At 33.5% G+C, this 14,914-nt stretch overlaps 1 protein-coding gene across 3 annotated transcripts in view; it reads right to left on the reverse strand.

Moving 5' to 3' along the window:
• Positions 1 to 14,914, reverse strand: part of LOC105832775 (complexin) — a 174,850-nt gene that overhangs the window by 158,277 nt on the left and 1,659 nt on the right. The window contains exon 2 of one of the 3 annotated variants that reach the window (XM_036284678.1): positions 13,773 to 13,844. The exons of the other annotated variants lie outside the window; for them this stretch is intronic. The gene's annotated coding sequence lies outside the window, so the exon portion shown is untranslated. The remainder of the gene's footprint in view (positions 1 to 13,772; positions 13,845 to 14,914) is intronic. 3 annotated transcript variants of the gene reach the window in all.

Raw genomic sequence — 14,914 nt, forward strand, 5'->3', positions numbered from 1 at the left:
TGTCGACGTGTGAAGTCGGCCCCACCCGGAAAAAACTTTCTGAAATATTGAGAGACTCCAGAGAGACTTCCAGTGTTCGACGCGGATGCTGTACGATATATCCCCCGTTTTTCCAATTTCCTTCCTATCTCTCTACCCTCTCGCCGCGAACGTAGACTGTCGTCCCTCAATCTCCATTTAACAGCACAGATCGTTAAAGTTAAATTAACTACTTAAATGCAGTTTAGACGATCAAATTTTCAAACGTGAAAATAGCAAGATCGGCTGATAGACTCAAATTGATTTAAAATCGGCCGTCGTTGCACCTCAAAGGAGGTGCAACGAACGCTATTTAACGTATATAGATTTATAGACGTAGTTTTGCACGGTCGTCCCTCAGTCTCTATTTAATAATGCAGATTATTAAAGTTAAATTAATTACCTAAACATAGTTTAGAGTTTACATAATCAAATTTTCTAGCATTAAAGTAGAAAGATCGTGCAATAAAATTAATAAATTGATTTAAAATTGGTGCAGCAACGTAGTTCAAAACATGCGACGAACACTATTTAACGTGTATATATATTTATAGGCTTTATTTTTGCATCTTTTATTTTCCTTCAACTTTGTCATGCATCACATTAAAGTTATTTTAGTTTTAGAATATCAGCTAAGAATTATTACAATTAAAAAATTGTTGACACTTTTTAGATTTATTCTTTTTTCTTAATCAAAAAATTTTACAAGTCTAGTATATAATTTTATAAGTATAATAAAAATATAAATAATCAAATTTTTGTCATGAAACAAGTTGCAAAGAAGAAACAATGAAAAATTGACCGTATAATATATGGCTTGTGCAGCAAAAATAACCATATTTTGCTGCGATTTTAGATAAATAATTTTTAAACGAGAACAAGTAAATTTAAATAAACTATTGCGCGATATATTTATAAGTTTTATTACTACAGACAAAAATTTTGATTTAATTTGTAATGCTACTTTCTCATCAAATTTGCAAATAAGTAATATAAAATGTAATTTCACTTTCATAAGAATGAAGAACAAGCAAAAAGTTAAATAATTTTTTAACCAATAAAAAAAGTAAGTTCAAATTTTACCAATGCAATAGTACAATCAATCTATGAAATGTTTACATTTTCAGTAATACTTTGAGATGTGACACATATATCCTTAAATAATCACAGGGATAAACAGAACGACGCGTGCGCGCGTTCAAAATCGATACCTCTTTTAAAAAAATGAAATTGAAGAGCAAAACACGTACGTTTGTTGAAAAATTTATCGTGCATGAAGCCTTCATTTGTATTCATTGGTAATATCGAGAATTCGATCAACTCTCCGTTGGTATTTGCAACCTGCGATAAAAAAAAAAAACCGGCCAAGTATCTCCAACGGGGACTCGTGCGAAACTCTAAAAGTACGCTACTCTTCCAAAGAGCTCAAAGCACTTCCCACGAATGTCAGAGACTTTTCTTATTATCGGACGCTCTCTAACGTTAATGCGTCCTTCCTATCCGGTATTCGACTGTAAACTTAACGTATTTTCGCCGTTGACTTAAAACCTATCGAACTTTCCTCGTTACGTCAGATTTCATCGACGGCTGAACGATGTCGGTTGAGTGGAAACGCGTGAGAATGAGACTCTGCACTTAGAGCGTGAAAACCTTTCACGCGTAATAGTTGATATACCCGTGGGGTAATACAACTCGTGGGAAATAATAAAACAAATTTCGAAATTAGATATAGATGATTAATTATAATTCTCTATTATTTTTTCATATTAAAATACTAATTAATTTTATACTCGTGCGGTACAAAATATAATATAACTAGAAAGCAATAAAGCATTTTAATAATCAAAGAGTAATTAGTATTCAAAATCAAATTCTTTATCAATTATTTATTTATTTCATTTAATTGGAATTAAAAACACAAATAATAATTTAATTAAACACTTTTTAAACATACATTTAAAAAATATTTCTCTTAATCAATAACATTCGTTAAATATTTTATCGTATATTTGAAAATTTTTTAGATGAAGATGTGAATAATTACTTGTACAAAATTAATTACATTTTCATTATTAACATTAATTCGACAGTTGTATAATGATTATGTATTCTATCTAGATTATAATGGGTTTTTAATTAAAAAATTATGGAATTCTATTTTCTAAATCTAAATCAGTAAAACTGAAGGTGCTTAATAATTTACAGTACTTTACTTATAACTGCAATCATCAATGACTATTCACTTTCTTTTAATAATCTCAATTAAAAGGAGTATTCGTATTATCACTGATTGATAGTTATAAATATAGAATTGAAATCAGTCTACGCACTGTTTCAATAAATAATACTATACAGATTTAGAAAGCAATTAAAAGTCATTAAAAGTAATTGGAAAATAGAATCTTTCTCTACATACATATTATGTAAAATTTTTGTTTAAAGAGATAAATATATAATATGTTTCCCTTTTAAAAATAAATATATTTATTTAAACAATAAAATGCAAAATTATATTACAGAAATACAATTAAATTTTCAAATACTTTTTTTAAAAACATTTTTCAAAACGGTAACCACAATAACTCAAACGTTATTTATCCAATTTGCAATTTTAAAGCAATGTTTGTAATAACATTCAAATTCTAAATTTTTCGTTTTATAATTTTTTTCAAGTTTAACAAAAAATAATAATTTTTAAGAAAAATTTAATTTTCAAGTTTACATATTTTGTATAAAATAAAATTAAAACAATTTTTTTCTGTGATTCGAAATAAGAAAAGACGTACGGAATAAAAAAATAACTTATATTTTTTAAATTTATTATTACTGAATTATGACTACCATACAGGTATGCCCACAGGAGTAAGTAATAGCGTTTTATTTAAAACGCTATTACTTATTCATTTTCATATCTAATATTCTAATTTTGTATTTATTTATTTTTTTAATAAAAATACATATCTTTAAATGAGTTAAAAATGTATTAGGGTAAGTTAGGGCGTTAGGGTATGATGGCCATACAGAAAAGATGGCCAATGGCTATAATTTCTCCAATAATTGCTAAATAATGTGTTCTAATTATTTTCAAAGATAATCGATATTTACTGTAGTTTATGTGCGTATACTATTCGAAATAACGATATTGTGGATGTCATATCATGTTTTTACTTTTGACTGTCTGCAAAGTTTTTCACGTGTTCATTAGAAATTGCAACAATGTCGAACAAATTACAGTTGTGCTGTCGCAATGAACGTTACCCACGTAACAAAAGTATGTAAATTGTAATGTGTAATTATACTTTTTATTTCCTTTTTTATTTTTTAAATAAATACTATAATTATCTTTCTCTCACAATTTGGACAAGATAGCGGAGATAACCCATGACTTTTTAGAGTAAGTATTTATGTATATATGTTATTTAAAAAAGACAAGAATTAAGTTGTGCCCCTAATATTTTAAATTTGATATATCATACATGTTTTTTTTAGTAGTGACAATGAGTTAAATTGATCATAAACTTGTGTGAACATTTAATGTTAAAAATGTTTAAAAATAAAATTAAATATGTGATAATATGTGGCAATAAAACTAAATATGTAAAATTATAAGTTTTTTTATTATTTTACAAATGTTAAGCACATAAAAAATGTATAGCCAACTGTTCTATAATACTATGGCCATCTTTTCCCTAAAAGTTGTGAAAGACTAATGTTCAATATTTTAATAATAAAAAATTTTTATTAAATATTTTTTCTTAAATACCGATAGTTTTACATACTTTAAGCTTCAGTAAAGTAATGTACCAAACGCTATTAAAAAATAATAAAAAATAAAAGTAAGTTTTTTGTATTTTAAAAAACTATGGCCATCTTACCCGAATTTACCCTATTTGTTCCTTTAAATAAAAGTTTTACATAACGTAGAAAAATATTCTATTTCTTCATTCGCTATTTCTATATTCTATTCAAAATAAAGGTCAAGACGTTTTATAGCCATAGTTCTATTGTTAGATAACAATTTAAAAGTTTCTTTATATTCTAATATCACTTTCCAAATATTCTACGCCGATTTAAACAATCTTTCGACAGTAATATTGTGAATATCGTAGCAACTCGAAACGCGCGAGCAGCGGATTTTCCAATCAGACAAGCCACAAATAATCTTGAACGATTTTGCATTACACAAGTCAATCGAAAATAGAAAGGAACAAGAGCGCAAAATGTCTGTCCGAATCTCTGTGAAAATTTTAGACAGTTTGATGGTGAATTAGTTTGGCGGGGATTTTATTCGGCAGATATGCTGGCGACCAAGAATTCCCGCGCCGGAATGGACCGGTAAAACCGAACCGTGAGCAAACAGTAATATGGGCGGTTTTACGCTAGGAGAAACGGACAGCGCGGCGACTGTTGGCGTGCATCGAGGAAATCCAGAAAAATCGCTTTCTCTTTTGTACCAGCGCGGTCCGACGTGGATAAAAATACGATGAACGTGCAATTTCGCCTTCATACTCGCCTTTGTGGTAACCACTTCATACCTTTCCCATCCACTATCGCTATTCTCATTCCTAAACAAAAAGTTTCCCACGCTAGAAATAAAAATTCGCTTAGTATACAGAGTGTTTCGTCGTAAAAAAAAAAAAAAAAAACTGACGGACCCTTTTCCAGGTCACCTTGCCTAATAATAACAAATATTCGCACCGGCAAAATTCTTTAAATTATTTATAGATTATTTAAGCCCACATCCAAATTTTTTAGTATCATGATCACGTAATGGTAATCTTGATGAAAAGAATTTTCTTTCTATGTTTTCATTTCTGTTGTCATTTCTGAAGCTGCGTATCTGGATGAGATAAGGTGGCTGTCCAACGGTATCAAACGGCTCTCTCTAATTACCGAATTTATATTCAGTGCGTTAAAGATTTTAATTCCGGTGACTTCTTTGCGACGACAGGGATAAATGCAAAATGGAAAAAAAACCAACTGCGATATATCAATGTCGTACAACGACCGCAAAAGCATCCGCGAAATCCGAGCGAGACGTGTTTTTACGAACGTTCCCTTTTGCCCGCGAGACGCAAATTGCGGAATGTACGCCACGGCCTGGTTCTCTTATTGCGTAGCACGGAAAATGCATGCACGTTCTGGTGCAAAAGTAAGTAGTTTCGTTTAAAGCAGTAGTTCTCTATCTCTATTTCTCTCTCTCTCTCTCTCTCTCTCTCTCTCTCTCTCTCTCTCTCTCTCTCTCTCCCTCTTTTTCTCTCAAGCTTTTTTTAGGTCACAAATTCCTTAAATCATAAAGAGCATTTCAAAATACGAGTGAAAGAGTGATTTAAAATGTGTTTCTAGAAGCTTATGTTGTTTCGTCTAAACAGTAAAAAAATAAATGCGTGCAATTACCATAATTTAACTACAATTTATAATCATTTTCAGTGCCAATTATACATTTATGGTTGTTTTAACTATATTTAGCAAAATATAATTATTATTACTACGTCAACAATAAGCAAATGTTTAAAAAATCGTTACATTCACTATAATAATGTCATTAACTACATAGAAACGTTTATTTTGTTTTTCCCATCCATTTCTTCCTTCTTTTTCCTCTTCCTCGTGTAATAGGCTTAAAATCTATTTTTCCTCTATTACGCATATCTATACTATAGTGCGCATGTATTATAGATTGCACACAGACGAAACCTACAGTTTAACGCCGGTTCCGAACGAGATAAAGAAATCTGTAGACACATAAATACTCTTGATGGCCTGCCATTCCATCGAAGAGGAGAATAAGCGTATAATAACAAACACAATTCGATTTTGGCCAGGATTGAATCGGAGACCTTCAGCGTAACAGAGTCCTCTACACCACTCTTTTGCCTCTCTCTCTCTCTCTCTCTCTCTCTCTCTCTCGTTATTTTATTGTATTAATATTTTCAATTATTATAATTTATAATAAAATTCTGTTATAATTGATAGAACTACATAACATAAAGTTTAGTATCACTAACGTCATAATCAAAACTAGAAAAATAGAGCTCTTAATCACAATTATTTTACCATTTACCAATTACAGTCACAAGTACCAGACTTTGTTTTCTCAGTGAAAGAGAGTACATCTCATGCCCATACAAAAAAAAACAACAAATTATGAAAAATACGAGTTATTTTGATTTACTTCAATTTTTGCAGTCCCAATCTTTTTTCTGATGAATATTTTTAATGATCTCTCCTGGTAAATGATCAGCACTGGGAAGCCTCGAAGCCCTTCGAAGAGGGATGAATCCCATCGAAATAACAATCGCGCAATGAGGTGCTAACTGGAACGCCCGTTAAACTTTTCAAAATAATATGGCACGGCGGGCGCAATGGACTGGGGCGCGGCGAGGGTGAGGGAACAATAACGACATTGTTGGCTTTTGGTGCGCGAAGACCTAGCGCGTGCAATCTGCGGGCCCGGCATTGTCTCGTTAATTAAACGGATAAGCCGTTGCGAGACGGCGGCGACGACGGCAACCAACGGCGGCGGACCATCGGGAGCTGACACCAGGGAAAGCAAACGCGAACGAGCGTACGTACGTACGAACGAACGAACGAACGAACGAACGACATCGCGCTCGACGCGTTGCACAAAGCGACGGAAACGTTTGACGGGGTTGACGGACGTAGCCGGAGATAACAAAGTTGGGTGGCACGATGGTAACGTGGTACCGGCCGGCAGAGAGGGTGACGAAGAGAAGACTTCAAAGCTTGAGGAGGATGGAATCACGTGGGAAGGACAGAATAAACGTCTATTCATACATCGCCATCCAGGGATCCCAGTCTCCCAATATATACACACGCTGACTTGTACAAATGTATACGTGACGTTCCTGCCATTCAGTCTATACTCGATCAATGAAGAGTGACAACAAGTATAAGCTTTGTGTATTTGGGTGTATTTTTAAAATGGATAATTTTAACCATAGTCATTGGTGACAACTTAATTTCCACACTTACCAGTAGTTTCGCCAACTACGGTTAGAACAATAACCGATAGTCAAAGTTAACAAGTTGACCAATAGATGTGAATATAAATGTCAACTTTAATGTTAAGTATTCACATCTGTTGGTCGCTTTGATAACTTTGACCGTTGATTAGTCCAACCGTGGTTCGTGAAACTGGCTTTTAGAGGAAAATTCATAGTCAATTATACAAGTGACAACTATACAAATTTTATTCGTAGAACTATTGTACGTAGTTCATTATGTTATAGTTATTGCAACTAAAATTTTGGTTTACGTCATCATGACAACATTAATTGTGCAACTATTAATTTATATATCAATGAGTTGTAAATCGCCTATAACGGTCAAACATCGAATCTTAAGAATGGATATAATTTTTTTTTTTATTAAATTTAATTTTCTTTCGATGCTCGAGAGCATCTTAAAATCCCCTCCCTTTCCTATCTTCCCCGAAAAACTGTAAATTAATTTATTACAAAAAAAATACCTCAGCCAGGGTTGCATAATTATAGAATTTACACAAATAAGTTAATATAATAATTATATTTTTCAAATTTACGTACGAATGATTGAGTACACAATTGGAATAATTATAAGCAATGCAGCAATTGTGACGTAACACCCTAAGAATGAAAATGAAGAATCCTAAAGTTTGAATCTCAGGCGATTCAATTTTTTCGTTATCGATGTTTATATTACAATTTTTTTATAATTCTTCCAATTATAATTTTTTGTAACTTATTGTTACAACTATACATAGTTGAGATGCTGTATTCAAATTGGTTGTAAATTTATAGTTGCTAATACAATTTTTTTTCTTTGAGTGCAATCTAGAAGATAGAAGATAGCTGTAGAAATATCATATAAGAAATTTAATTTATTTAGGGGAAAAAGGAGAATCTTTATCATTGAAAAGAACTTCTAGTTTTACGGGTAAAAAAAATCGATTTTTTTTAGTTTCTCAGTTTTTGTACTCTTAAGAATAAACCTGTAAAGCAATTTAATGGAATTCAAACAGTTTCTCGTTGTTTTGAAAGACGCAACGGACCAAACAATATGCGGTTAAGCTTTAAATACATTTTTCTCAAAACCATGTTTTTCAAACTTGTGCAAGCTTTTTTCAAAAATTACTGAATCGATTGACTTTCACCTTGAACCAAAATATTCGTAATACTTGTACCTGTGATCAAAATTAAGATCTTTTTAATATCCTGAAAATTTTTATAGCTCACAAAAGTCTAAAAAAATTAAATTTTTTTATTTTTAATTAATCTTCATTTTGTTTAGCATTACAATAAATAATTTATTCTAGTTCCACGACGATAATTATATTTGTCTAAATTAAAATAAACCTTAGATCTCTCGTTGATGTCAGATCAGTATGAAGGATAATGTAAACAAGATTTTTTAAATAAACTGTATTTATAAAAAATATATCTGTTTTATTATATGTATTAATAATAAAAACTAAATATTTTTATTTAAAAAAAAGTAATAATCACATATCTAGAATGCTAAATCTAAATGTTTTTAGTTTCGAAAAAAATGCATAAAAATAGTCTTTAAAACGGTCCTTCAAACTAGAAGACCCCCTTAAGGCTGATATTTTCATCCAAGAAGATCCCATTTTACTTGATGAATTATTTGATTTAATCTGAAATCAATAGCGAAAGTCGAAAAGGCGTACATACATAAAAAATCGACGTCTTTCTATTTCTGCAGCACTCAAATTAATTACGACATTAGAAATTAAAATACTGCCCAATCCCGTTTTCCATACATGTTAAGTAATACCTATGTATCGTGCGGTAGTGTCTCATACTTAAAACGTTACCAGCTAAAAAATGAACATACGCAAACACTCTTCATCTCAACTTAACGCGATATCGATTCCTTTCCCCATCAAATTTAATACTTTATAATCTAAAGGTCTTGAGATTATAGAGAGTTTTCCTATATTACATTTTTATAAGTTTTCAAAGAATCACGTTTTAACAAACATCTTATATTTCTTACTTATTAATATAAGGTAAAGCCTTGCATTCAAAATAAAGAAATAAATAACAATTGTTATAAAAAATATATGAAAGTTGAAAAAAAAATAGAAAATTTGATAATATCAGCGATAGCTCCATTAAGTATGGAGAGAACAAGAATTATATATATATATATATATATATATATATATGATAAATAATTCGCAAGTATAGCGCTTCTATATCCACTCTATGATGAATGTAACATATACGTTTGGATATGCGCCCTCTAGGTTAACGTGTTCAAGAAAGTATTGGGATTATTTCCCTTTATTGCAGTTGCCTCTCCTCTTTCCTCGGGAGATATCCGTGCGAGTACAGGATATGCGCGAGACAGAAGAACAGGTAGAACAAGGTTGGCTGTGGTCCCGCGGGAGGACGAGCTACGCTGTCAAACCTCCGATCAATTTTTCACTCACGTAATTCCTTCGCTTTCGCAATTTTCCAATGTACTACTTGCCATGTTGAACCTGCCAGTGTCGGAGAAGGCCCGATCAGTTTTCAAATTTTTCCCCTCCTAAGCGTGAATTTCAAATGCATTCTCCCTTCTCCTTTTCCTCCTCTTCCTCCTCGTCCTGTTGTACAATAATCGGAGACTCGCACAGAGTGGACAAAGCACGATAAAACAATAAGAGATCGCGACTGAAATAAGATGATTGCAATAAGTGTGTAAGGGCCACAAGTATATCTTCTTTTTTTAAGATTACACGTCCTGAGAGAATAAAAGAAGAGAAATATGCCTGAATTATTATAGATAATTCTCCAGCACGTAGAAAATTAATAAGATTTAAATTGAATATAATTTCTTTTCTTCGTAATATAAATTCTCTAATTTTCTTCCTAATGATCCTCCCTTTTTGGGATATCCTTCGAGTTAATCCACGGCAGTATATCAGTTTTTATGAACACGCCGTACTTAATTTATTGCAATACTTCGGAAGCACTATCACTCTTCCTGCAGTGAGTAACTACATTTTCTGAACGCCAGCGATCCTTTGTTACTTTTCGCTTACACTCGTCTCTCTCTCTCTCTCTCTCTCTCTCTCTCTCTCTCTCTCTCTCTCTCTCTTTTCGTCGTATTAATGCGGATGCTAGTGTCGAGTTGGCTGCACGACGTTGCAGGGCATCGCTAATAGACGCTAAAATACAATTTGCTGATAGGTACGCGAGCAGCCTTCGGAGAAGCAGATTTTAGCAGGAGTAGAATATTAATTAACGCGCGATTCCATTAAAATGGCGCGCTGTCTAAAGGATATATCCATTTATCGTTAATAGCCTATTTAGCGCGACACGTGGGATTTATCCCCAGTATCATTACTCTTTGTGAAATTATAACCTTGTGAACAAACGTGTTACATTCAAAATGATCATGATTTTGCAATAGAGATGTCAAATGTTAATTAATTATGTTACTACTAATCGTCACAAAATGTATATATAATTATGATGTACCCAGATAGCCAAATGTCTTGATGTTGCAGTTATGTTGCCAACAATCGTGCAGCAACTATAATTTAGACAAACTCGGAACAAGATGAAACAGCATTATGTCTGTTGAACTCATATAAATTCTATTTTTAACAATGGTAAATTGATAGCAACGTGTCAGCATTAATTTGTTATCGATCATTCGTTGTTGCCATGTTGCTGCTATATCGCAAACAATATAATGTACCATTATTGCTGACCGTTTCCTTTTTTAAATGTCCTCAACTGATTGCATGTATAAGTAATCATGTTGCTGAATTCGTAATGTGTTTTATTTTGATGTCAACAAATAGCAAATCTATAACAAAACATGCAATGCATTAGTTTGCTCAAAATGCTACATCACGCTTGGTAATCTGGGTATGTGAATTATAATTATAAGATATGAGAAATATCGTTTTATCGTAAAATTAGCTTTCATTCTGTGATGACATGTAATTGTTTCAGTTTCCTCACAAGAGAAAATCCAGGTGTGTATATCTCGTGGATTTTCGATTTTCGCTTTGATATTAAAAGTAATATGTGACATTCAGCTGAATGTCAAAGGGTTGCAGTTACAAGATTTTAAAGTTTGGAATGACTGCAGGCGCGTAACAGATATTAGCGAATTACCAAAGCTTCACTGAATCAGTCTGGCCGCTAAACTAGCAGTCTGTCCAAGTCCAAGTCTTAAAAAAAATTTTATAGTTATTATTAAACTAATTAAACGGTACTTATTTAAGAAATAATTAATGTGTTTTAATTTATTTCAATACTCAACTTTATTTTATCTTTATTTTATAAACAAATAAATAAATGTAGAAAAATATGTTTGCCCTTTGTAGAAACATAAAACAATCTCAGAAGAGAAAAAATAAATATTGCGGAAAAAATATCAGTAAATCTCAAGGAAAGAAGAAAAAGAAACCTCGTAACTCCAATCCTTTGGCCCACTGGCACCTGAATGTTACTTATATACTACTTTTATGACATCAAACTTCATATCTGTACCAAACTTTCCAAAATCCTCGAGATACCTACATGGATCTCCTCTTATCAGACGGTTTTGCACCAATTTCTACGTGCATTTAATTTAAAAGTGCATACATATATCGCAGTAATCAATATCTTGACGTTATTAAAGTAATGCTGGCTACTAGAGCTGTACCAATATCGACGTTCGAAGTTCCTCGGAGAAGTTTCGTACGCGCAGGAACTTCTATATGTTGCAATTAATAGAGCCATTATTGGACGAAAGAGGATCTGATCCTCGAGAGACGTACCGAGAGTTTTTTGCCAATTCTGGCACGAAAGGGTTACTTCTCACTCCTCTGGTACAATTTCACCGGCAAACCTGTGCGTATACGAAGCAATATGAGATAAAATACTTCGGGGAATACAAAAAAGAGACAGAGAATTCTGCAACACAGTAGTAAAAGGAGTAAACGGGCGACTCGCCGTCCGTTTTAGTTTCTCTCTGAAGATCGACTTCTAGCCTACCGCAATATCAACTTTCGCCGAAACCCCGTGACTCCCTGAATTGCTGATTGATTACGAGATTAGTGCAAAAACGGGGAAATAGCTTGAAAGCGGCCAACAGGATGACAGCTCAAGAAGGCCGGCGCGAAGATCCAGGGATTCACCCGAAACATTTCTCTTCTCTCTACAAAAAATCTAGGACAAAGGCGACAGTGGGGCGTATTTAGAAATAAATTATATATTTAATATAAGCCTTTGTAATATATGAAGTATCGTGCGCGTGTGTGAGGAACGTATTAAAAATATTTAAATTTTAATATCTTACTGCAGAGAGTGCCTATAAATATAGCCCGGTTAATCGATAACCCGATAGGTTTAAAAAATCTCCGATGAATAAGCTCGGAAGTTACAAGAGATACCTTCTATTTAACATCATAATTGTTAATTATCCACAAATTCTGTTTCTTTTTTTCCAAGTAGTTTCCAAAGCAGTTGCAAAATAACGAGTCACTCTTTTAAGAGAGAGAGCCCCGTGGTTTGTTCAAACGATACATTGTGTGCAGCTTAGAGAAACCACCTCCTTTTAAAATGGACGTTTCAGCAAAACTAGATTTTTCCATAAATTCTTTGTGGAGCTACGTAACCGAGCGTACCGCGCGAAACAAAAATTAAACGCATGCCCCATTCTTACGAAATACAAAGAAGTTCCTTTCTCTACGTGTCGCGTTTTGCGTTTCTGCCATTTTTTTTTTCATCGTCTTCGACAAGACCGTCGTTACCTCTCTCTCTCTCTCTCTCTCTCTCTCTCCCCCTCGAGGACACGAGGGCAAATAAGCAGGTACGTGTCTTTATGAGATGTTCCATCTCTCCGCAGTGCATGTCAAGAGTACGCAATCAGTTCATACGCAGATTAACCCGAGTGGTAATTTAGCAGTCTGCGAGTGAACCACGACTGCGAGATTTACTTGCTTTCATGCATGCACTCATCAACGTGCGCTCCTATCTACACACACACACACACACACACACACACACACACGTATACGTTTTGCGTAACATGAACAATGCACACCTGCAAGTCCATCCTCCCTCGCGGATCATTTTACATCTCGTTAGCGGCGATATTGCAAAGCGCGGTAATTTTTACAAAAATCAGTGTATGTACAGCAGCACGTGCAACACGATGAAGCTTCTCTCTTATCGGTAACGAAAGACGCGAGCGATTGCTACCCCAAATCGCTTTGTGACGGATATTTCGCGACTCCAGCGTTTCAATATATACTCTTATTAAGAAAATATATGTTCCACGGATCGATCGAAAAGTATATGCTCGTGAGAGACGAGCAAGCGTTTTAAGTACTAGTTCCCCATACAACAAGCGTATCAGGGTCTCACTCGAGCGGATCTTGTATGCAAGGAAGCTGAAAAGCCAGCCCCCCATATTGGCGAGACGCAATCTCTCTCTCTCTCTCTCTCTCTCTCTCTTTCACACCCCACACACACACTCTCTCTCTCTCTCTCTCTCTTTCTCTCCCTCTGCTCTCTCGCGCGCGCGCGCGTGATACAGAAATACGAAATTTTTCGCTGTTTACCGAAACGGTATCCGCTATTGATCGCGTCTGGTCGCAGCAGTTATTCGGTTAGTGAATAAAGTTCCGCCGACAAGGGATTCTGAGATGAGCAGAATCCTCGCGGGAGTGAATTTTCGTCGGGGACTTTGCGGCGCGTTCTTACCGCCGTGCACAAAGCCGCTGTGTGTTTACGTACATCTGCACGATGCCTCTTTCATCCCCGGCCACGGCTTCAAGCAAGTTGCATGTTGGCAGTATAAGCAGTCATCTATAATATAATTCAGCGTAGAATAAGCTACCTCTCCTAGGAGGAACGTCATAAGAAACCACCATATAATTGTAAATAGTAAATAGTAAAATAATTATAGTTGGAAATACCATTTTTATAGTCATTATTGCTATAATATTGATAATAATAACCGTATTATGCTTGTAATGATTGTTTTATGCAAGGTCTACAATGTCAGCAGAAGTAATGAAGTAGGAGTAAGAAGTAAGAAATATGAAATGAGATTTGCCCATTTCGTTTACTCCCGATTTTTAATTGGTCAATTGTTACTCTTACTCCTTTACTGATTACTCCATTACTCCTGCTGACATTGTAGACCTTGCATTATAGTACAATTTATTATATTGAAATCTCCATTTTGATTATGGTAAATTGGTAATTATATCATAAGTTGCTTAGTCCAATGTTATAATTCTGAAAACTTTAATATAGTTTAAACAAACTATAATTCATACTGCTGAATAACTATAGGAATATTACGTTAGAGTAAAAAATGACTGTTTATATATGGATTGTGGTAATATTGTTACTACAATCATTTTTTTCTCGGTGTAGTATCAAAAATTTGTTGATAATCTTGTAGTTTTTCGTAGTGGCATTCAAAAATTCATGCACTATCTTCTTTTGGGTAATTTTTAAAATGTCTGGAGTTTCTTTTGTCTTGAGAGATAGAAGTAATGGATGTTCTTCATTAATTGATCATATCTTTAAAAATAGATAAGATATATATAATCCATCTCTTACTGTAACTATTTATTTTGTACATATATAACTCTTCTATTTCACATATCGGTGACAGGTAAAACGATTTAAGATATCAAAAAGTTTCCTTTTGACAGTTTTTGGAGAAATATATTATATTTGTGCATAAAAATTCCTCCTCCTTTCTTTACAAAATAAAATATAATTCTTTCGGTACAATCAATTTAAATATGACTTATGTCGGATGTATTAATGAATATTTATTTAAGTGAACTTCCCTGCCAATAGATGACAGCACCTTATGAGGTGCAAACCGCAGGGACAAGAATTCCAGTGAGCTAAATTTT

The sequence above is a fragment of the Monomorium pharaonis genome, chromosome 1, assembly GCF_013373865.1.
Source record: "Monomorium pharaonis isolate MP-MQ-018 chromosome 1, ASM1337386v2, whole genome shotgun sequence".
In the NCBI taxonomy this organism is placed as follows: domain Eukaryota; kingdom Metazoa; phylum Arthropoda; class Insecta; order Hymenoptera; family Formicidae; genus Monomorium; species Monomorium pharaonis.